The sequence below is a fragment of the Ambystoma mexicanum genome, chromosome 4p, assembly GCF_040938575.1.
Source record: "Ambystoma mexicanum isolate Mex_15411 chromosome 4p, UKY_AmexF1_1, whole genome shotgun sequence".
Classification (NCBI taxonomy): domain Eukaryota; kingdom Metazoa; phylum Chordata; class Amphibia; order Caudata; family Ambystomatidae; genus Ambystoma; species Ambystoma mexicanum.
In genome coordinates, this window is record NC_090927.1 from 210,421,849 (window position 1) to 210,447,162 (window position 25,314).

Here is a 25,314-nt window from a genome sequence, read left to right on the forward strand (position 1 = left end):
ATAAGCACAAAGACCTCAGTCGGAAAGGGGGACACCTTTGTCCGACATACCTGTGGGCTGTTGTGCTCTCGGCCTGGCTGTTACCGGGGTCTTCCAGCCGCGTCTGGCGAGATGAGGGATTCAGTTACGCCCATGGTGATGTATTTTCTTTTGAATTCTCTGTCTTTTCTGTGATTTATTTCTGTGTTATCACTTGTTGCTTCCAAGCTATGAATAAATAGCTGTATAAGTGTTCATTATTGTCATGATGCCTACCCCCAGGCTCATATGGAGAGTCAGTCCTGGCGCCTATGGCACCAGGCTCATAGAGTAGAACTTGCCTGATGCAGACAATGCTGCAAGCTTACCTGATGCAGACCATGCTGCAGAGCTCCAAGCCAAATGAGGCTTGGAAGGGACTATTTTACCTACGGACTATTTTTTACTCGGGTGGGGCTGGGGAGGAATACTGTCATGATGCCTACCCCCGGGGAACCAGACCAGGTCCAGCAACCCCGGAAGCAGGCATCAAGTTATTTTGAGCAAGCCCAAAAACCCCTGCTAGGGGCTGTTTGGGTGCAGTCCTGGCGCCCATGGCGCCAGGCTCATATGGAGAGTCAGTCCTGGCGCCTATGGTGCCAGGCTCATAGAGTAGAACTTACCTGATGCAGACCATGCTGCAAGCTTACCTGATGCAGACCATGCTGCAGAGCTCCAAGCCAAATGAGGCTTGGAAGGGACTATTTTACCTAGGGACTATTTTTTACTCGGGTGGGGCTGGGGAGGAATACTTACCTGGGACTACTTAAACCACGCCCGGAGAGCAGCACACGCTTCGCGTTATTCTGCATCCAGCAGCGTAACGCTCACTGTGTCTGCAAGCCTGCATCCAGTCTTCTGCCACGCCCGCCTCGAGTCTGCAGCTCCTAGAAAAAGGGAGGAACAGAAGGAGAAGAGGTTAGAATAAGAGCAAAACCTTCGATCCTTACCTGAATTCCGGATCCACCGCACCTTCGAGCTGGAAGAAAGAAGCATTTTACGCGCGCCGCCTCGCCTGCTGCAGCACCGCGCTGAACTCACCGGCCTTCGCAGCATCCTCACGATCCACTCCATCCTTCTGCACGTTCCCGCCGCACTCTGGCACCTAAGGGGAACACAAGAACAGCAAAGGGGAGCCAAGGGAATAAACAGAGGCAATAGCAACTACCCCCATTGACTTACCTGATTACCGCCGGGGGTACTATTCCTCTTCACGGGTCGGCGCAGTCTCCATTGCATCCTCGCCGTACCCCGGCCCCTAAGGGGAACAAAAGGACAACAAGGTGAGACAAAGGGACAAACAAGGGGAACTCTTCTCACCACAATAGACTTACCTAATTTTACCGCCGGAGGCATTATTCCTTGAACTTCATATTTTCTCTCCACACCTGAATAAGGGAGCAAGCAACAGGTTACATTGTGGCCTTATTTTATTGAACTGAGTAGGATAAGCCAAATCCTTACCTGAACTTCATCAGCTACCACGAGGAACTCTTCGCTGAGGTCAAGCTGCAAACTACAAGGAATCGGACAAGAGTGAAAGTCAGACATGTGAACTCTTACGAACTACATATTTTTCACAGTCAATATTGTTCTGGAACTCACCAATTCCTTTGAGCCAGTGAAGCAACTGGTTATAAACGCGCCCCTGCGCTCAATGCAGGATCCAGAGCTCATCTTTTCAAACCATCAGGTGAGACTATAAGAGGGGACATCAAAGGTGATCTGTGGGAGAACAGCGGGGGTGGGGGGATTTACGCTCAACCCCACGGGTGGTTAATTCCCTTTCTCCATTTACAGAAGAATATTCCTACGGGCCAAGCAAACGAAGCTAGGTGGGCCAGTCCAGTCCGTCATCTGGGCCCTACGTGTCACATTGGTGGAGATCGCAGCTGTCCAGTTCAGATCGACGCCTCTGTGGGAGCCAGGTGAGCTTAACAATTATTTCACTAACTGCGTATTTGGCTGTGAGTTATTGCTTCGCCTACCTGCGTTCAAATTATTTTTCTTTGCTCTACACATGTACTGGCGATGAAGTGTCCGTGCGCGTCTGGAGAGCAAAACAGACAGGGAAACCTTCCTTCGCCAATACAGGACTTTGTAGCACCTGTGTCATCCATAAACGTGAATGTTCAATCTCCTGTCTGGAGTTCCTCTTCCAGGTTGACATTGGCTGACAGAACTGGGCACGTCCAAGCTATCTGTGGGCTGTCCTATTTGGGATAAGCGTTCATGCCTGGAAGTGAGAAGGAATGTTCCCCTATGATGCCAGCTGCAGTGTAATGCGTCACTGTGCCTTGGGGAAGGGGATTTTTAACCCATGGTAGTATAGTGGTCTGTCTAGTGGTCTGCATGGGTGACTGCTGCATGTACATCAGTGTGACATTTTGCGCTGGGTACTGAATTGGTTGTTTTTGTGGTGGGCTTTTGGGGTGCATGGGTCCTGGGGCATATGGGATAACTGGGGCTATATTTGAGACGGCAGATGATAAGTGAGCGCAAACGCTGGACCACTGGGGTATTTGAAAAAGGTGGCCTCATCCCTCCGAATCCATCCCCGCTACGTCTCTGAAAAGCTCCTCTTCCCCTCTGGAAACTTCCCATCTCCATTCCGTCATCTGCATATCCCTCGACCCATGCCTGCATTGGTCTCCAGTCGGGCAGCCCTTCCTTGCGTGGTGCTAGTAATCATTGCTCCTTACACACTCAATTTAGTTAACTTCTTCCATACCAATTTTGCTTCCGCCCTTTGCGATTGCTCCGCAATCTCTTTCTCCTTCTCTTGCCTCCTTCTACAATGATGCACTATGTGTGCCTGTAGTTTGGCACATCATTCGCCTCAATGACAACCACCTTATCCAAATCATTTTGCACTTCTTTGGTGAGACCATTGCGTAACATATCATAAAACATAGCTATATTCTTGTCCCATGATTCCCCTGCCTCTGCTCGCCACATCTCCTGCATCTGATGAATGTAGAGTGCAGGGTCCTTATCTGCTTTCATGGTGTGGGCATTGATATGATATGATATGGCATTTGTAACGCGCCTATGCACAAGTGTTTCAAGGCGCGACGAGGCAGGGAGGGGGGGACAAGGGGAAGACAGACAACGATCCTACTAGGCCAGGTGTCATTCAGACCGCGCAAGTGCAGGGTTAGGGGGAAGGGAAAAAGTGCAAGGGGAAGGGGATGGGGGAAGTGCAGTACAAAGTAAGTAGAATAAAAAATAAATAAATAGGGCCAGCTGGTGGCAAGTGCAAGGTAAGTGCAGACAAGTGATGGGAAGGGGGGGCTGTAGGGATACAGAGACAGTCCCGCAGTGCAGGGGTTGCCAGGGAGGCAGTGCAAGTGGAGAGTGGCTGGGCCCAGGACCGAGGTCGGTGAGGGTGGCCCAGTTGCAGATTCAGTGCAGTTTCAGTGAAGAATTTAGCAGGGGAGAGAGAAAGCAGAAGCAAAGAGGAAGGTTTTGAGGTGCTTCCGGAACCGGAGATGGTTCTCCTCAAGTTTCAGGGAGGCAGGAAGGCTGTTCCAGAAGGAGGCCCCTGCCGCAGAGAGAGATCTACCCCCAGCTCGTTACTTCGAGAAGCGGCTGACCCTGAGGGAGTTGGAGACGGATTGACTGAATTTATGTCAGGTGTGTCTGGGTATGCGTTCCTCAAATCTTTCCATATGTGTGCTTGACAGTTGTTAAATGGCATGCCATCATGATCGTCACTGTGCAGCTCTACCCCGAATCCCCCACCTTCTTCCATATTTTGTGAGCCTGTTCCCCCAGCAGTGCAGCAAACAATCTGTTCATGTCCCCTAAGGCTAACTTGATCCCTGCAGTCTGTTTCTCTAGGGCATAGATCCATTTGCCTGTTCCTGCTATGAGGGTAGGGTCTTCATTAAGTTGTTCTGATTCAGATGTGGACAGGGCACGTGCTCTCCCTAGTCCCCTTTGTAACCCTGGGAACTCTGTTCCTCTCTTCTTAGTCTAGGACACCCTCCTTTCCTTGTTACCCTTTCCCAGGGCCATTTGGCCGTGGCACACTCTAAGCCTTGGGCGGCTGGTAAGATAGCTCATCGGGTTGAGAGTTTGCTGCTGCGATCTGAGCGTGATCTGCAGGTTGCAGGTTCGAATCCCGGCAAGGCCAACTCAGCCTTTCATCCTTCCCAGGTCAATAAATGAGTACCAACTTCGGTTGGGTGATATTGTATGTAAATATGTGCTCTGTAAAGCGCTTTGGATTAAGGCGCTATATAAATAACACATCATTATCATTATCATTTCCCTCTGTTCCACCCTCTCTTCAACCCTCTATTCCTCATCTGTCACCCACTCCTATCCTGCACCCTCTGCTTCCCTTTCAGTGCCTACTGTAAGGAAGGCATGGTATCGAAGTAAGACAGATACAAGTTACCACAGTTCAGGGGTGTTTATTGAACTTTCACAAGGGGGTGATAAACACCTATCTAAACCTAAATCTACAGATAGGAGCAAGCTACGACCATCAAATAATGATAATAATGCAGTACTAGTGGAGTCTTGTCAAAAGAAAATGGCCTGTACTAAAAAACCTATTGCCAATCCTTACCACAAATTTACAAATAGTGCAGGGTAATGTTCATAAAAAAGAAAGAAGTGTTCACAAAATGATTAGTCAGTATGTGTGGGCCATTGGCCCACCTTCCCCACATTTTCAGTATGGGGCAAGGGCGGTTCAATCGAGCCAAGCACACACTCTGGCTTCTTTGACACGAGTATACAGTTCTATTTCCAGCATCAGGGGCTTCTGTGCCCAAGTCTCTTTTTCTCAACAAAGTCTCTTGATTCAGAGGGCCTGATGTACAAAACAAAATAGAAAGTACTTTCCTTCTTGCAATTTTCTAAGTCGGGTGTCTCACCCTGGATCCCCCTCAACTGGGCTCAGATCCCTTCTCCGTTACTGCGAATCCCCCTCTTCCGGGCTCAGATCCCTTCATTGTAATGTTCAGAAAATATTCCTTCTCAGGTGACTCATGGTTCACCCCCGATCCCCCTCAGCCAGGTTCAGAACCTTCTTTCCATTCAATTAGTCTCCCTCAGCCGGGTTGGGACCAATTGCAGTTCACTTTACACTTATCGAAGGCTTTCGAATGTGCCCAGGGTTTAGCTTCACCCGTCGCAGGACCACTTTGACATAAAGTTCCTTTTTACAATATAGTTGGCATTCACTTGGATACCTAACAGAGAATTTCGAATGAGCACCCACGTGGCCACAGACCACTCTATAAACAATGGGCCCTATGGGGGCTCGAATGGGAATGGGGAATGGCAATTGGCATGGGAACTTACCGGGTCCTCAAGGGTCTGAATGACCCGGTAAGTCCCCATACCGCCTACGCGGACCCAGAAGGCGGTAGGGGCTAGCCACTGCACTAATTGCGCCATGGTTACCTCCTACCGTGTAATGAGGCCCAGTATCTTATTTGTCCTTTCAAAGTTAATTCACTCTTTTGGTTTCCAATTGTTTGCGCCGCTCACCACACGCGTTTCATATACTGCTCTTTGTGGAGTCCTTCATACAATGTTGCTGCTTGCAACCTTGGTTCAAACACAAGCTTGTTCGGTATCAGTCTCTCCGACTCACCGGCTGTGCTGGTTTGTCTGTCGCTGCTTTGTTGTAGGATCCAAGGACAGAACCATGGCGTCAATTGCTCCTCCCTGCCTGGATTATTGACAAAGGAGAGCCCCTGATACCTTCAATGCACATTTTGTTCAGCTTCAGTTCCCGGTCTTCGGCTTCTTACTTTCCAAGATTCAAGAAAGTAACAGTTACTAGAGGTCAAGGGCACTTCCCTCCTTGCAACCATCTCTAGTCTCGCCTCCTTCCTTCTTGTGTTAAACTGTCATCTTGGAACTGCTGCTTCCTCGTGTGCTTTTCCTCGCTCAGAGTGTGCTGGTGTTAGTCAGTTGTCGCTCATGGTGAACCGTCCATGAGAAAGTGTTTGTGTCGGGAAAGGGGGGAAGTTGAGCTTCTAGGTATCCTACCTAGTAGGGTGGGGAAAAGGCGTTACAAGAAAGGGAATACTGCATCTCACCCTTCGGTGTCCCACTTCCACTCTGCGAAGGGTCAATAAAGAGTGCACGTTTTGCAAGGAAACCACGTTTTATTACATGCAAATACAGCTGGGAGTGTCAATAAGCTCCCTCGAACTGAAAACTGAAAGTTTGCTCAACACGCCCATTTCAGTTACAAGTTTTATAGTGGAAAACGCCAAAAATGGACGTATGCAACACTTATCAAATAATAGTTAAACCCACATTTCCTGTGGCTAGTTCCTGTACAAAAATCTAAATATCACTTATATTTCACTACTTCATTGGTCTATAACCTCTCTGTGACAACATGAAAACATGAATACAACCCCCTGTGAATGACCTAATTGTGCAGTCAGCAGAAAATGCTTTGGGCCTCATTCTACTTTTGCCGGTATCCTGGCGGTAAAGTCGTCAGGATATCGGTAAATGTAGTAACCTTTTCGATACCCGGTCCACGGGTGCCAGAGGAACAGTGTTAATCCCCATTCATGGAGTCCCATACGACTCCATGAGGGGATTTGCCGTCATTACCTGTAATGACAACGTTTTTTGCTGGAGGTAACCCAGGAGCCCCACCAGCAAACCTGTAGTCGGCTAGTACAGTAAAGTGCTGGTATCCATGAATACCGGCACGTTTTTACCGCGCCAGCCGACTTAGAATGAGGCCCTTTGTTCTAACTGCCCATTTGTATTTAGGTAACTTGTTGCAACACTGGATTTTTCTCATTGGCCAAAACAACTTTAGTTAACTTGCGATGTTCATGCCACCTGAAACAAATCAATCACTGAAATGATGTGAACAGTAAAAGCAATACCCTGTGATAACAAAATGGATACAATACTACTTTCGCCTGAGCTCAGACAACTTGGCAATCCCAAATGGCATTTCCAACTTGCAGCTGTACTCTTTGTCAACACCTCTTGTCCTGTCTTGAAACATGTTGCTTTTCCAGTGCGCATCCTTCCCTATCTCTCTTGGGAACTAGGTGGCTTTATAAAAAAAACAGCTGAGGCGCTGCTCTTGAGGATTAATTTCTTGTATGTATTTGCTCTGTTTAGCTTGACAGCTGTAGTTCCAATTAACCTACCATTTCTCAATGCAGGCAGTATAACCACAACCTAGTTCAATATTCTGGCAATATCTCTACACCGTAGGCCTCATTACAAGTATGCCGGTAAGTATTCCCAGTTACTGTCATCCCGGTGCCACCATTTCTGGCAAACCCGTGATTCTAGAATCACCAGATAATTACGCGTTGTCGGACACACGCGCATTCCGGCACGCCAGAAACTGTGGTACTGCATCACGGAAACACCATCAAGATACCCAAAAACTGACAACACTGTTGTCCTCTCTGCCGGTATCTCCAAATCCGGGATCAAGGTTCCGGACCCACCGGCACCGGTAACAGCGGTCCCACAATTACCGTAACCGGAAACAAAGTGATCACTGGAACAGGAAATTGGCCAGCGGCCATTATAAAAACACAATCCATTGCAATCCTCAAAGCACAGGCGACATCCACCCCTCCTGGCCAGACAAACTCCACTGTCAGCATGTCATCTAGAGTCTGTGAGACCCGCAAGCGGAAGCCACGTTTCTCTGAGGTCGAGCTCAACATGCTAGCAGACACCATTGTCCACCATGCCACAGAGCTCTTCAGCAACGGCCAGCACAGGCAAACCCAGCTGTGCAAGAAGAGCATCTGGGAGGAGGTGGCCCAGAAGGTGTTGGCAGTTGGCACAACCCCCCGCACAGTGCGAGACTGCCACAAGCGATGGGATGACCTGCGCCTGATGGTACGCAACTTCCTCTTGCCCCAGCAACGACAGGGTATGGCCACAGGTGGCGGGAGCGCATTCCCAATACGCCTAATGTCCTAGGGAGAGAGGTGCAGCAATGTGCTGTACCTAGACTCCATTGAAGGGGTCAGTGCTGCGGAGGCCGGAGTTGGGACACCCGAAGAGGCCGGTGAGTACACGTAACCCCAATGTAATATCAACCTCCCTGGCCACCTTGCATCCACCACTGTACCAACATATCACAGAAAGGGTAATTGCATAGTCCACAGCCACAAAAACACTCTGCATACTCCCACCCCAATAAAACAACAACTTGGGTGCATACATAGAGATACACCCTGTCCACCAAAATATGACCCATCTGAGTAATACACATAGAACCCAGCACCGGCACCCTGTATTGCCAACTAAACATGCATATGCTCCCACACAGACACATAACCCTGCCACATAGTACTGCATTTGTGCTCACCGTGCTTCACCTGGCACAAAACCACAGCAGTGCTAAGCCCCATCTCCATCCACAAATGACACAAAGGCAACATGTGACCCCCCTCGTCCCAGCCAGCCCGACCCTTGAGCATAAATGCAGAACTGTCCCCGTAACTGATACAGGCAGCAAGCCCATGCTGACCCCAGCCATACCACTCCCCTCACCACCCCAACATCCCACAGCCTGAACGTCCCCCCATAACACTGTACCCAGCAATTGGCAGTACAACACAGCAGTATCCCCAGGGCACTACTCTACCATGTACAAACATCACACATCCTGACACTCAGTACGTATAACACAAGCATGTGTGCACCATTGTGCCACGCCATGTCCCAGACACAGCACAGCCAAGACCAACATAATGCATGTATCTCTGATTCATCAATCACACTGTTCACTGACAACATGCCTTTCTGACACCCTCAGGCACATAATCTGACAATGAAGTGGCCCAGGCAAGCAACGCAAGGGGCACAAGCCGCCACCGTTGCAGGACACCATGGACCACACCACCCAGGACACCGCAGCCTCCACTGGCACACCTACCACAGTCAGCACAGCTGCGGCCATCCCGTCTGCCCCTACCATCACTGTCAGCACAGCTGCGGCCATCCCGCCAGCCCCTACCATCACTGTCAGCACAGCTGCGGCCATCCCGCCAACCCCTACCATCACTGTCAGCACAGCTGCGGTCAACCCGCCAATCGCTACCATTACTGTCAGCATATGTAACGCTTACCTCTCGTGCCCTCCAGGAGTGCCTGGTCCGGATAGCCAGATGTTTGGTTCTTGGTGATATGCTGCTAATCCAAATCACTCCCTTCCATCTCTTCGGCTGAAAGGCTAATTACCCAGTGTACTGGTAGGTTAGGAGTGAGTTGGAGTTTATTTATATTATTTTTATTTATTGATTTATAAAGCACGGATAAGCCCGCGGGCATACGGGCGCTAACATATAGACACATGACAGTAACACATATGACGCTACAATTTGTACCTCATTATATAATTTGTAACTGAACTAGTTCACTTAAAGAGGTTGGTTTTCAACGCCTTTCTAAATGTGTGGTAGTTCTTCTGCAGCCTTAGATTTGCTAAGTAGGCTGTTCCGCCTTAGGGCTACTTTCACTGAGAAAGCGCGGGCCAGTCCGTTACGTTTTTTTTAAATTGGGACACCTGATCAGGCTCTGATCCTCTGATCTTAGATGCCTTCTGGGTAACATATGATGGTTTTGGTGCAGGGCCCTCTGGGTGAACCTACAGCTGGACAAACAAGAAGAGGGTAAGCTACTGTGTCTTCTGCTCTGCCCACCACCCCTACTCTCCCCTGGGTATGCTGGCTGGCAGGCAATGCAGGGAGTGTGTTCACCTTTTTATTCAAAAACGATGTGCAGAACATCAGATTGACATCTGTCTCCCAGTTGCTTCACTGAGAATGGTTGGCCACACCTGTTGCGGCGCACGTTATACCAATGGTAAGTGTTCCTGCTTTGTGCGCTATAATTCAGTGTCCACGTGCATTGTTTAATGTCCTCCCTTGCTTCAGTATTGCTCTGGAGCTTGAAGAGATGATGCGGCACAATGTGCTTTATAAAAGGTGTCCCTTAGATTGGAGTTTTAAATGCCTGTTCCTTTGTCGACCGCTGTTAATATGTCTTTCCTTTCCTTATCAGGCTTTCTGCAGCGTGATGCTTTCGGCTTGCCAGCTGGTGCACAAAGCACCCACCGATGCATGAAATGCCTGGAGTGAAGAGGAATGCTGCTGGTCTACGATCGGAGGTAAGCAGGAATGCGGGGACATGGTGGCAAGCACTCCGGATGCTACTGATTGCTTACTGCGTGTTGTTTCTTGTCTCCTTAGGAAATAAGGACCGCTGCGATGAAACGAAGCCCTTCCGTGAATCCGGAAACTCCCACGGTGAGTATTCTAACGTTGAGAAGCTTCGGGATCCAGCTCAGGTAAGCAAAGGTACTGCAAGGGTGAAGCCGAGTAGAATGTGGAGTCCGTAGTGAGGAGCAAGCGTTACGCTGCTTGCAACTTCAGCCGGAGAAAACGCTAAGCACTGGGTGTGTCCCACCAGCAGAGCAGCCACATGCACGTGCCCATCTATCAAGTGCAGAGAACATAGCTGACAATGATGGAGTCGACACAGGGAGGCCAGCGACCACAGCAGCTATGAGCCTTTAGTATTCAGCCCAATGGACCCAATGGGCCCAAAACGCCCATCCTTCCCCAGTGTCAGGGAAATGGATGCAGACTCCAGTGCATCGAAGAACATCGGGATGCTTTAACTGCCCTAGTGCAGCAGCACCTCCAGGAGGTGCAGTTGATGTGGGAGAGTGAACAGGACAGTGGGCGGTGAAATGCACATGCCCTTGGACGTTGCACAACTGCCATCATGCAGATGGCCAGGAGGGTACACCAGGGCAATAAAGTAATGTCCTCCATTTCCGAGACAATGGCAATGTGCCTCAGGCCTTTCTTGACAGACGGCCCACTGAGCAGGCCCACACAGCATCCACAAGTTCCACGCCTGCAAGTTCTGTGCCCAGCAGCCCAAGGCGACGTTCGATGCGCCTGTCCACCTCTGCACACAGTTGCACACCAGATAGAAAAAGGGGGCGCAAATAGGCCTACAACAGACATGTGCACTGTGTGTGTATTCTGCAAGGACTACTTGGTCAACATGATAGTTGTGGAGAGATAGTTGGTGAGGGGTAGTGGTGAGAGATAGTTGAGGAGGAGGAATTGGGAGGGGTAGTTGGGAAGGAGGAGTGGGGAGGGATAGTTGGGGAGGGTGGGTGGGTAGGGATAGTTTGGGTAGTTGTCTAGTTCCACATTTGTTATTCATTCAATTATATACATTACACTTGGCGTTGCATTGAAATCATGACTGGACATTCATTTTTTCTGTGACTGAGTGATTTATTTCCCATACAGTGCTGAGTGTGTTAGCTGTTTTAGGCCATGTGCTCATGTGATGTGCTCAGAAATAGTGTGTAATCAGTGCATTGTGTGCCTCACGGCCATCCATGGCATCACGGCAATGTGCCAATGGCAGTTCCTCATCACTGTTATTCTCATCCTCTGCATCAGGTGGTTGCATATTCATGTGCAGGGGCAGTGGTATGTTGCGCCTGATACACATGTTGTGCAACGTGGCACAGGCCAGGACTATCTTGCCCACCTTCACAGGGCTGTACATCAGTGCCCCCCACCTCGATCTGCCCAGGCAGCGGATCCTTGTCTTAAACATGCAAAATGTCTGCTCAATCGTGCGTGTCCTGATGTGAGCATGGTTGTATCCCTGCTCGTGCTGGTTCTGTGGTTGCCTCACAGGGGTCATCAGCCATGGCATCAAGGGGTATCCAGCATCACTTGCACGGGAGGGACAGAAAGGGGGGGAAATCATTGTGGGGGCTGTATCATGTTGGTACAGTCTGTATATTGTTCACTAACTACAGCAAGTTATTACATGCAATTTGCAGAAGACATAGCATATGTCATAGATGAGCATGGTAACGTGCATTGTCAATGGAAATTGATGTCTATGCATTGTATGGAAAGTTTTGCGTAGAATCAGGGTGGTCTGACGGATTTCTGTCTGCATTCATGATGTCAATGTAATGACATGGGCAAACAGCACATTTGGCTTGTCTGTGTGTAAGTGTGTCGGTGGCATTACCAGGTGGCTTGTTTCTGGGCCTGCCAAACAGAGATCTGCCTGACACAGCCGGTGTGCCCGACAGGTCAGACCCTACCGGGGGCCGCAGGCATGATAGGCAGAGCCATCACAGGTGATAACATTTCTTTACATGCAAAAAAGGTTTGCTATTATTTAGAAATCGAATACATGCGTGAAGGCATACTTGCGTTTTGATGTACATGATGTGCTGTGTGGGAGTGGTTGACGAACATCTATGAATCTGGCAAAATGATGGATGTAGATGTATATACAGAGGGGTCAATAGAAGGAATTGATAGGATTGGGAAGGCGATGACAGGAAAATGATTGCCAAGCAGCCAATAGGCTTCGTCACTATGCATGGTGAATGGGTCGTTTTCTGTCACTTTTACAAGGCTCATTCACACCCACCTTGCCCTATGACCCCTTTACTACGACACACACAAATCAGACTAATGTGTGTTCTGATTTGGTTTAGATTTACATGTCCTATGATGGTCAAATCACCCATCCATTGATATGTCCAGCTATTTTATTGCCATTCTGGTCACATGCTTGTGTATGTGAACTTGGAACAGGCAGGGGACCTGGCTACATACTGTGGGGTACGCTATTGGTTAGGAGGTGGGGTATTGTGCTGCATTTGAATGATTAGTCTGTGCTGCAGGCGGTTTGGGTTGTACCCAGTGTGTTTTTGCAGGGATTTGAGACATTGGTGTGGTGTAGTGCAGTTTATGTTGCAGCCAAGCTTTGATGTTATTATGCATGCGCATTTGACACACTCAAGTCATGCCCTCAACTCAGGCATGCTATTCATGGGTCGAACATTGCATTGCACATATAAACTGCAGATAATTGTGGACCCCCCAATTCCACAGTGCACATGCTTTGATTATAACACTCAGCCAACTACCAGATACACTTGGGTGTATTATGCGCCCCCCAATTCCACAGTGCACATGCTTTGGTCATTACACTCACCCAACAGCCAGGTACGCTCTCTGCTGTGACGTGCCATGTACCCAGACAGCGTGGAGTTCCTCAGCACCAAGGAATCGTGGGTTGATCCGGGAAATCTTGCACAGCAATGGGTGATGAGGTGGTGTGCATCACACACCATCTGCATATTGAGGGAGTGGTATAGTTTACAGTTTCTGTACACTGCCTCCAAGGCATGCCTGGCCACCAGTTCCACATGTGTGCAGTCCAATCCACCAATCATATTGGGCATGCCGGCAAGGGCATGGAATGCTATTTTCGTGGCATTAACCTGGTCAAGTGTTCTGAGTAGGCCTTTATTGATCACACACGTCCTGCAGGAGGGCATCAATGACCTGAAAGAGGATCCACAAAAAACATGATCAGGATAGCCCATGCAGTGTTGGTAGGTGCCGGTGGCAAGGAAGTGTAGCACAGACACTACCTTGAGCAAGGGGGTGATGGCAGTACGGATCTGGATGAGGCTGAGGAGGTCATCGTGAATCAGGTCCAGTATGGATGTGATGGTGTCCCTGTCTAGCCGGTACAGTGTGTCGATCTGGGTTTAGCTGAGGTTGAAGGGTATGGCCGTTATGCATGATATGGGTGGCTGCCTGCGGGGTGCAACCTGCTGGCCATTGTTATTTTGCGTGGCCATGATGTCCCTCCTTCTCCTCCTGCGCCTCTGCCACCTACTCTGCCTCTTCAAGTTATATCCCTGCATGCTGGGCCTCCAGTTCTATTACTGCTACTGCTGCTGCTAGCATTGTAGTTTTGGGAGGGGTGTGGGGTGTGGGAGTGGTCCTTTTGAGTTTTTGCAGTGATCATGGTGGCCACCTGGGCTGATTTGGGCCACCTGTGGCCTGTTTCTGCACACCTGACACTGTTTAACGCCTGGTCCGCAATGCCAGTGCGTCCTGGGCGGTCATCACGGTGCTACTGCCACTTTCATGCCGGTGTTTCCGTGTATGTGGTACTCGGAATGTGCACATACTATCAACATGCCGGTGTCTCAAGCACGACCGACGCACTATCCGCAGATTCCGTTCACGGTGCTGCTGGATATGGTAGGTCACTTGTGGTGAAGGTGTTAGCGGCATAGTGACTCAGAGTATGCCGGTCTGGGAAAAGGTGCCAGTACGGAGCGACCAGCACTGCTATTTCCGGACCATCATACTTGTAATGAGGCCCCATGTCTTGTTCTGACCAGGCTGCCTTCGCACTTGCTGCACTAATCTAATCATTCTTTTTCTTAGCTGACGTGGACTGCTCGTCCTTGCACAACTAACTAATATCTGCACAGCGCTTCCCCCTACAGGGACCGTGACTGTCTGAACACTCGCTTGGACAAAGCAAGTAGAACATTTTATTAAATTAACAAAACAAAAGCACCAAGATGCAGCCAAATGTTCTAACAGAAGCTGCAGCCTCTAACGGGGCCTAATCCAAAATGGCAGAACACTTGCTTACACAGCTGACCGCCCTTATGTCATATCAATATCTATGCTACTAAATATTGCACAATATGGCAACATATTCTGAGATCTCCAAAATGCAAACAAAACACAACATAATTCACTAATGCTAGCTACAAAGCCCTTAAACCATCACAGGCCTAAACTCTAAACATGATGAGCAATATTGTTGCTGCTCCTCCTTTTACTGTGTGATGCTCTCTAAAGTGGGTTCAAGCTAACTATAAATAGCATGGGTGCAGAAATGCTGAATCAAATGGCACAAATGCTGCCACTTAATGACCAGCTCTCTGTGCTAATAAAATGTGCACAGTCTGAATCTCCTCCCACGGTTGGGAGGTTTCACTTGCATCCCAACGTTCCCCCCTTTAGTTAATTCATTAACTAATCTGCCTGCTTCCCTCTCAAATTCATCATTGGGCCCACACACCTTACAAGCATAACGCATGCTCTGTCAACTCTTAGCATATTCCTCGGCAGTGCACGTTAGAAAACAACAATCCCCATCTCCAGCGCAATCAACACAATGTTCTGTGTAATTTTTCGAGGTCAGGTGGGGGATATGAAAGTGTACCTGGGGGACCAATTGGATTCCCTACCATTATCATACAATGCTGTATTTCGCCATTCCGTTTGTATGTGTGTTGTGAAGGCGTCATGAAGCAAGACACAGACAACAAATTCAAAGCTCAAACAAAATACTTTTATTAACTTAAATGTCAGCAAGGGAGAAGGCCTAACTTGCCCTACACTAAGGTGGGATTTCCCTACCTAAAGAAACTAATGATCGTCTGTGTCCTTGAGTTCAATTTAAAAGTCTGTCTGTGTCCAAACCCTATGCTTGCCCTCAAATCTAAAGATACATAAAGTGTAGGGATGTCAGCAACCACACAAATATTGTTCAAAACAAAGTTCTAAGCCTCTTCCAGCTCCTCAGCTTATAGTATAGCCCTTCTTTAAGTTCAAAGCACCTTCACTAACAAGACCTCTGGGATCCTTTCCTCATGGGTAGCACAGTCTCACCAAAGATCTTGGGATTCCCTTCCCCAACTTCAACACAGTTCCAAAATAAGGCCTGGGGGTTCCCTTCCCCAAGTTCAACACAGTGCTAAAAATAATATCCAGTTTTCCTGGTTTTCAGCAAGTTTTCCAAACCATATTTGCAATTCAAACAGGGCTTTCCGGTCTAGGTGCAGTTGCCGGACCACATGGTCCACCCATCACAGGTCATGTAGCCGAAAACCCTTGGCACTTCATTATAGTCACTGGTTCTCTTTAAAGTTCCTTGCAGGCACAGGCTCCCTCTTTAAACCTGCACCATTTAGCTCCTTGCAGCAATTGTTCTCTTTAGCAGCCTAAACGTGACTTTAACAATGTTCACTTTGGGGAGACTTTCTTTGCCTACCTAACACACTTTCACAATTTGCAATAATGTAGTATTCCTTGTACTTCTTACTTGTTTTCAAAAAGCAGTGGTTACTGGCTTTCCTTTATTTCTTATTCTCACAGTGTCTGTTGAATTCTCAATTTGGTTTTCTTTATTGTCAAAATTGTATTTCACTTTCCTTTCATTCATACAATAGGTTACATGTGCTTCACACAACTTTAATTCAGTTCAATATTCACAATCTGCAGGTATTATTCCACAGCTTCTTCGGGTTTCATAAAACTCTCCTTTGGTCTCCTGACCCAACAAACATGTGCCTCTATCCGATTGGCACCCTCACATGCCCGAACCCAATCCCCTGGATTGCACCGACGTGACTTTCGCTCACGGTCACTCACCGGTATTTGGAAACTCCTCTGGGTGGCTCTAGTTCTCTCATTGGTGTTCGCTCGCTCCCCATCGTCCCATCGAAACCTTGGTGAGCTTCCTCCAAACCTTCCTGCTGTACACTGTGGCTCCCAGGAGTCTTCAGTGTCCCCCAGCTCCAGCAGGGATAACGCAGCCTCGTAACTTACAGGACTCTTGCCCCTCTCACAACCCGGTCGGGCTGCGGCATCTCTTGGCTTGTCCTACAATGCTTGGTGCCCTTTTCACTGAGCAGTCTCCTTTCTCCACATGGGACACCGTCTCCTGCTTGCTGGGCTCTCTTTCCCAGCTGGATTCTGGCAACCTGAGTTCTCTCTCCAAGCTGGATTCTGGCAACCTGGGTTCTGTCTCTGAGCTGCATTCCTGCAACCTGGGCTTTCTGTCCTTCTGATTTCTTTCTCCTTATATACACCTGTGGCCTGGCAATTGTCTCCGGGTGTAAGTCCTTTTCCTGACCCCAATTAGTGGCCCTTGCCTGACTTGTAATACTGATGTTTTACAGTCCTCTTCCTCGTCTCGTTACTAGAGTGATAAAATGATATCAGTTTGTACTGCTCCTAGTCCCCTGTTCCTCGTCCCAGTACTAGAGTGGGTAAATTAAGGGAGATGCTTTACTATAGACTATAAAGGCCAGGGGAGGGGAGGGTTGGTTTTCAGCAGTAAAAGGGGGATACCATGTCTCGCCTTTGGATATCCTCTCCCCAATCCTGAAGGACCCTCCACCCAGGTGATCCTCTCTCGCTTTGCCACCCCCAGGGTCAGGATCCAAAAGTGATGGACTTTCCCTGGCCACCTGAGAACAGGATCCAAGGGGAGTAGGTGTGAGGATACCCTTAGGTTTCTCACAGTGTGCACATGTTTGAAGAGCAAAGTGGCCTCATCTATTATGAGGGTTAGGAGCACTGGGGGCATGGCCTGGGCTCATGCAGTGAGGTTGTGACTGCGTGAAGCTCCCACTGAGATCCTGCTTCATCCTCGTAGCGGATTTTCTAAACTGCTCATACCCATATCAAAATACACCCCTCCGTGGGAGAAACCAGTGCCCAACCCGCCAACCTTTTTACGACGCAATTCAGAGCCGGCAAACAGACTAATTCACATGGAAACTGGAGCCCCTCTGTGCTCCAGGATGGTGGCTGCCACGATGATGTGCGGCTAACAAAGCGGCTTGCGAACACGGCCGAGCTGCTTCGCCTGTGAATGACTGGACTTTCCCTCAGGGCCCGCCGGCCGTACATCTAGCATATGTGCCCTGGTCGCCGAGGGGGCGATTCGGCCGAGTCTGGAAAGGACCCTCTTGCACTGCAGGGTAAGTGAGCTGGGACATGCCCTCTGCCCTCAGCTGAACTGATCGGGGTGCTTCCTGCTTGGGGTGCTGCCTTGTGCCCCAAAGTCAATGTATGAAGGTGCACCATCCCGCTGCTCAAACATGAAGAGGAACCGGATATATAAATAAGGCAGCCATTCCACACACTGCAGCCTTACTGGTGTGGTCCACAATCCGGAACCACCGTCCTTTAATGACTCTCCAGGTGCAACTGCTGTGGGTCCTTGCTCTCTCCAGTTTCCCTGGCCCGTGCCCCTGCTTGCACACAGCCCCAGCACTTGCACTTTACGTTTGGGTGATACTACCTGGCGGTCCTGGAGTAGTCTGCCTCGTGGACCAGCCACAGTCGGACTCTCTGTGCTGATTGCACCCGCTGTGGCGGCAGGGTCTGCCGGGCCCTACTGTGCCTTTTAACTCTGGGGACACAGAAAAAAGGAATCCACTCGCTGCATCTACAGTTTGCCCATCTGTCCTTGTACACTACAGCCACTCTGTGGTTTACCTGTTGGGCCTGTTTGCCTGCCTTGGGGGGACCTCTCTGTGGCTAGGGTTACATCATCAAAACTTGTGTCAAGGGGTCCACTAAACCTTGTCCTACCATCTCCTTCCTCCGGATTCGTACCGAGTGGTGCAATATTACATACATCAAGCTGTCCCTGCAGCGGACCTCCGACCATGTCGCCTATGAAAAATAAGGGGAAACCCACCATTATGGATTTGTTCGGTGGTCAAAGTAAGAACTCTACTGCTCCCCAAGAGTTGAGCGCCGACCAACCAGCACTGCAGAGTCCCACCCATGACTCACAAGACAACCTAGTCCCAGCTGGGATTGCTTCCCAGCCAACCTCCCTTGAGACCAAAATAGACAAGGTCAAGGTTGATGTGCAATTGCTCTGGCAAGATGTCAGACAGTTGGCTGAGAGGGTAACATCGGCAGAATCACTACTGAATGACACTGTGATCACTACCATAGACCTAGAGGTAAGAGTATAACATCTGGAAAGGAGGAATGTCTCTCTTGAAATACGTGCAGAGGATGCCAAAGGCAGATCATGCAGGAGCAATATACGCGTGCTGGGCCTGCCAGAGTGTACTGAGGAGCCAGACCTGACCTCTTACATTGAAAATCTGCTCCTACAAGAGATTGGCCCAGGCAAATTGTTGTCAAGAGAGCCCACCGGTCACTCCAGAAAAAGCCACCCCCAGGATACCATCCTAGGCTTTTGATCGCCAAAATCCTTAACTTCCTTGACAGGGAGGTAATTTTACGTCACTCCAGGAAGGGGGGTGATATATCACAAGACCGTTCTAGAATTACTATCTATCCAGCCTAAACTCCTGCAGTTCAGAGGGCTCGAAACTCATTTGTGCCCATAAAGGCGAGGCTTAGACAATTAGGGCTTAAATATATGCTCACATATCCTGCGAGGCTGAAGATCCTTTACAATGGCAAATCGTACTTTCTTGACAGTCCTGAAGCTACGACCATGTGGATGGAACACAGCAACTTGCCCAGTAAGGGTGGCTCTGACACCTGATAAAATGAATGTGCAGAATAATCCCCCTCCATTACAATTATTCTTAAAACACTTACCACCTCTTATTGATGTGGGTAAATCTGTTCGAGCAGTTGAACCGACACTGAGCCCTTACTCTGCTCGCAATCTTCTGCATTGGCTTGACTTTGACTTCTGGTTTCCCTTGATTAATGATACTGAATCCAAGACTTGAGGCTGCTCCGTATGTCCTTCTTTGTTCAGTGGGAGTGAAACCCTGTTACCCACTGTTGGTCTTATCCACACACTCTCAGTTGACACTGGTTACTGGCCTGTTGCTGGTCCTGCCACCTGCTACACCATGACTACCCCAAGCCTTGGGGGTACCGGGATGCCTGAACAATACAGTTTTCCGGTATAGTTGTTTATGTTTTGTTCTTGTATCTGAACTAACTGGAGGGCATTGGGGCTCCTGTCTCGCAATGGCAGAGATGATGCTAAACATGATGATGCTAAACACACAATGAACCGGCACAACAGGGGCTGGGACAAAATGGGAGATTTGCTTCATGGAATAGTGTAACCTCCTGAGCCCCACTGAGATTCCATAATGCAGGATGGTACCGTAGAAATTGAGTGAAATCCGACTTGTAATGCAAGAACATAACTATAGCTTTACTACAAGAGAGCCACAAGAGAGCCACCTACTAGTGCAAGAGAAGAGGTGCTCTTGAACCGCTGGGGGGTACGGGCTATGGTGCCACGTCTTCCAAGTTTTCTAGAGGAGTGCTAACGTGGATTAGCAGGTTGCTACCCTTCCAACTACTTCCAACTACTTGAAGTGCAGAGCGATAGGGATGGGAGGTATCTAATTCTAATTCTACAGGGTTACATACACCATAGAGAAATTATTATCATTAATTTATACTTCCCGAACCACACCATCCCGTCCCATGTTCGCACACTTTGCAACCTTATTGCACCCATACTAGAGGGGTTCATTATTTGGGGGGGGCAAATTTAACTGCGCTAAAGACTTGATGCTGGATAGATCCTCTCCCTCTTGGGGCGGCCCCTTCTCTAGCTACTATCGCCCTTAATGCAACATTAACTGATCTAGACCTAACAGACATTTGGAGGGAACTACACCCAACCACCAGAGGGTACTCTTTTTACTCGGCTCCCCATAAGCTACACAATAGGATCGATTACTTCTTCACCGGGGTGGGGCAGTTACCTGAATTTTGAAGCAGGGAATATATGGGTTGCACTATATCGGATAAATCCCCCTTGATGGTTGAAGAACTGTACAAGCCCCAGACCTCCCATACCGACATGGCGCATGCCTATTGGCTCGTTGACTGATGAGGTTTTCGGGAAAACACTATCAGACTCTTTAACTAACTTTTTAGACATCAATGTGGGGAGTGGGGATAGTTCGGGCGCCATGTGGGAAGCTTGGAAAGTGGTAACCGGGGGGGGGGGGTCATAGCAAGTGCTGGAGGCATTTGTCGACTGCTGCGGGAGGAATTGGAGGTCATTGAGGATGAGATTAGAATACTAGAAGCCCAACCCGCAAACTGCCGGGCGACTGAGGAAAAACTGGCTGAGGTTCGTTCCCGGTGCCAAGAGGCATGAGGGAAGACTGTCCAAATTTGACAATGCCACGCGAACGGCCTGGGCACACGCAGAGGGGGATAAACTTGGGAGGCTATTGGCTTGACTTTGTAAACGTGAACAACCTAGACTCGCGACCACACTGCTTCTTGACAAGTGCAGGGCTCGGTGGAGATCCCAGCTTGCGATTAAATGATATCTTCACTGCGTATTACACTCAATTATATAGCCATGGCAATTTGGTCCCATAGGAAGCCATAGCAGAGACTCTTCCATTGATTCAACTCCCGAGGCTTGCACCTGACCAACAATCCCCCCTAAACCAACCCATCACTGTGGAGGAAATATGTGAAGCAATTGCATCCCTCTCTACCTGCAAGACGCTGGGCAGCGATGGACTCCCCACAGAGGTCTACAGAGCTTAAAGTCCTACCTTAGCACCAATAATCCTGAAGGTCTTTGTGGAGGCTTATAACAAGGGCATACTGCCAGCTGGTATGAGGGAGACCTTGGTGGTACCTATCCCCAAACCTGGGAAACCAATGGATAGCTGTGATTCTTACCGCCCCCTTAACATGTTGAACTATGACATTAAAATACTCACAATGGTGCTGGCGACGCGCCTCCATAGAGCTATCACTTCCCCGATACATACAGACAAAACTGGTTTTGTGCCAGATCAAAGCATCGCCTTAAACCTCCATAGACTTCAGCACATCATCGATCAAACTAACCCCTGAGAAGAGCACTACGTGGTGGCGTCCCTTGACGTCATCAAGGCTTTCAACTCTGTATACTGGGAATGGTTGTTCGCCTCGCTGCGAAGTTTCGGGCTGGGTGAGTGTTTCATTCGGTGGGTGGTTTTACTTTACACATTACCAATTGCCAGAGTGAAATCTGGCCGCCAGATATCTGAGGCTTGGAATATATGCTGGGGGACCCGTCACGGTTGCCTGCTTTAACCCATGCTGTATATATTAGCCATGGAACCTATTTCAGCATTCTAACGCCAGGAATAGCAGATGCCGGCATCATGGTTGGTGGACTCAAACACTTGATATCACTATACACTGATGATGTTCTGCTTTTCCTATATGAGACACAACCTCCCTATGATCCATGACGTATTGGACAGATTTGCTGAGTTATCTGGAATCTCTTTCAGAAGGCGGATGTCCTGCCTCTTACCGTTCGGCAGACTCTGGGGAGGAAGCGTCACCACCTTAGCGCATTTAAGCTTCCCATGGGAGATGAAATACTTTGGATATGTGGGACACCGAATCACTCATACGGCTTAAGATACACACACACACACATACACACAACACGCTCAGGGTGGTGGATGCCTTAAGAAATCTAAATCTTTCTGGTTTCGGCTACCACTGTCACTAATCGGTAGGGTTGTCATTGTCAAGATGATTGTCCTCCCTAGATTTATTTATTATTTCATCAATGTCCATTATTATATAGGGGTAGCCTTTTTTCATCTCCTAGCGTCATGCCGCTCAGGAGGCGATGGTCCCTGTGGCACCGTTGGTCCCGAGGCGCGCATAGCATACATTTTTCCTTCCAAGAAGTCGGGCGTTAGCTGCTGCAGCGCTCCAGCCCTGCAGAGCATGGCTTTCACAGAGGCTCCGCCTCCTCTGCCGGGATCTGCTTATCAGCCGTCCTGGACAACACTCAAATGCGTTGCTACTCTTTTGAATCAGCGCTCCGTAAGTTCGAACATACGCTTACTTCTTCCTCTCTCCTCAGAATCTCACTTTGACTAACCTCTGATTGTGAATCTCTCTTGCAGGTCTCTCGTCCTACCTTTGTCAACACTCGTGACTCCTCCCGAGCAGTGCTTGGTCTCTCTGCCGTTTTCACCTCAACTTGCGTCCATCCTCGAGTCACCTTCTCACACTCCTACCACTCGGAGATAACTAATAATTTGGTACATAATTGAAGGCTTACTTCACAACTTCCTGGGATTGATTCCGCTTACCCAAATATCCTTTTGATCTCCATATTCTCCTTTATCCGCGTTTGGCTTGTAGCAGCGTTGGGCTGTCATCAATCTCTTACGTGGTGCTGACGCCCATTTCACTGCAGCCTCGCCTGAGCCACACACGCCACCAGGTAATCTTCTTGTGGGCTCTCGGGAGCATTTTCATATCTATGCATACCTTTTACTCTGATAACAATCCCGCTCTTGATCACTTCAGCCATGTATGCTCGGAACCCCACCTACAAGAGAATAAGAGTCATATCAGATGCTGTTCTTATAAAGGGTAAAACTACAATTCCACCCTCCTCCTTACCTTTTTGGCCCTGAATCCTCTTCCAGTGCTAATTAATTTCCCCTTTTTTCTTGCTCATGCATTAGACACCACATTCCTGGAACCTCTTCAGAATCAGACGCAGCTCTTCACAACATCAAGGACCAACATCGCGCAGGAGCTGACAGAGTTTTCTTCCCCAGAGGGATTCCCTGATACACTCGTTTCCTTCCGGTTTAGAGGGGCTACTCAATAACGTATTTGCTCAAGCTTCAGAACAGGTCGGTGGATTCAAATTTCTGTTGATGTATTTTGATGCTTTAATTACAAATTGGTAAAAGAACTTTGGCAATATCACACCTAAATTAATTGATCAGAGATTTCCTTTGGGGCCGGGTCACCATAAGCTGTCCCTTTCTGTGTTTTGCCTGCCTTACAAGGATGGGGGGCGCAGCAAGCAAGGTTCGAGCTTTATTATTTAGCCGCTCAGTTGAGTTTCACTGAACAGTGGCTAGCTGATGGTCCTACATCAGAATCGGCACTGCTTTGGGGGGGGGGCGCTGTTGCACACTGTAGAAATGGCCACCTGATCTCAGAAGTCCTGCTCCACTGTAAAATCCTGCACTATGTTATCCTGTTCAGAGTCGCCTGACAAGCTGGAACCAGCGGTACGGACAGCCTTATGCCCGTGGGTACTCAGTGAAAATCCAGACGAGAAACGGACAAAAATGCTGGAGTTATAGCTAGCTGAAAACTAGCCGTCCCACACGCCTGAAGCGATCCGACAGAGAGAACCAGACATAATCACCCGAGAGCCATGGATGCGGACAGTTGGAGGGCCGCGGGTGGGAGGAGCCTGTGCCTGCAGCCTGTACCCTGCCTGAATCCTTGCTACGATGCGGGAGCGTGAGTGCAGGGAAGGTGAGCGGAGCGGAGGTGGGCCGTCAGACTGCTGGGACCGACCCGGGCTGCGGCGCTCTCCCGCCACTGGGCCTCAAGACCAGCCCCTGCTTCTGCTGTCCCCCGCGACGAAAAGCAGGCGGCTGTGCGGTGGCGCTGCAGAGAGCAGAGGCCTGAGGTGGACACAGCACACGCCCTGCGGCAACAAGTAAGAGGGACGGAGAGACGGTGTGGGGGGAGCGTTCCCCAGCAGACACAATTGATCGGTGCATGCCGGGGGGCCCTTGCCATTGAGGGGCTCTGCTGGGGTGGCCGCTGACTCTTGGAATATAACATAGGCGCGGTGCGCCCTACTGGATCCACGTTGCCTGCGGGTGCTTAGCCCCATAGCGCATGGGATATACGGCTGAACTGGTTGTATGTTGCCCGGGGGGGCCCTCCCTGCGCACGGTCCCCGGCAGGCCACAGTAAACACCCTGTCCCTGGGGTGCAACCCCTTATATGCACACGGATTACACCACGCTTGAGAACACCCGATAGCACAGGGGGATCCTCGGATGGCGCGCTGATGATTGTCCTCTAACTGCGCCACTACATATGAGTACATACTGGCCCGAGAGGCGGGCCGGAGTTGATCCTCTATAAAAACACCTGCCAAATATTGTTGGCCAAAGATATTGGTTGGGTCAATACGCCACGTACTACCATGAATTTCACAATCCATCAATAGAATAGGTTGGAGGACACAGGCCACTCGTGGTACACAGGCACCAGCAGAACATATCCTGAGATTGCTCGGAAACATCGCTCTTAACCTCAGGGCCCTGTCCCGGCCCCTTGCAGTAACATTATATAAGAAATAGAACTGTGACCACGCGGAAGTGTGACAAGCCTGATAACGGGCCATTGAGGAAATATAACAGCAAATACCACGATAACACTATGGCTGAACCACACAAATCGGGCAAGGGAGCCAAGACTCCTGGCAACAGGAAGAAAGGCCCAATGGATGCTTTTACTGGCAGCCAAAATCAAAATCCTGCCATAGATGGCCACACTAGCACTAATGAGACCCTGGACCCAGAAATTGGAGACCAAGAAGACACGTTTACAACAATAGTGCAAAACGGATTTCTTGCAGTGAACATGAAGTTGGATGATCTAATAACCACTATTGGCTCCCTCAAGGCCAGAGTTGACAAACAGCGCACGTGTCACGGAAACTGAAAGCAGAATAAGCACCAACGAAGATACTAGTGTGTGCCATGGCCGCAACATCATCCAACTTAAAGATACTGGGCCTCATTACGACCCAGGCGCTAATGGGTTAACGGCACCGTAAAAGGCTGCGGCGCCGTTAACCTATTAGCGCCTAATT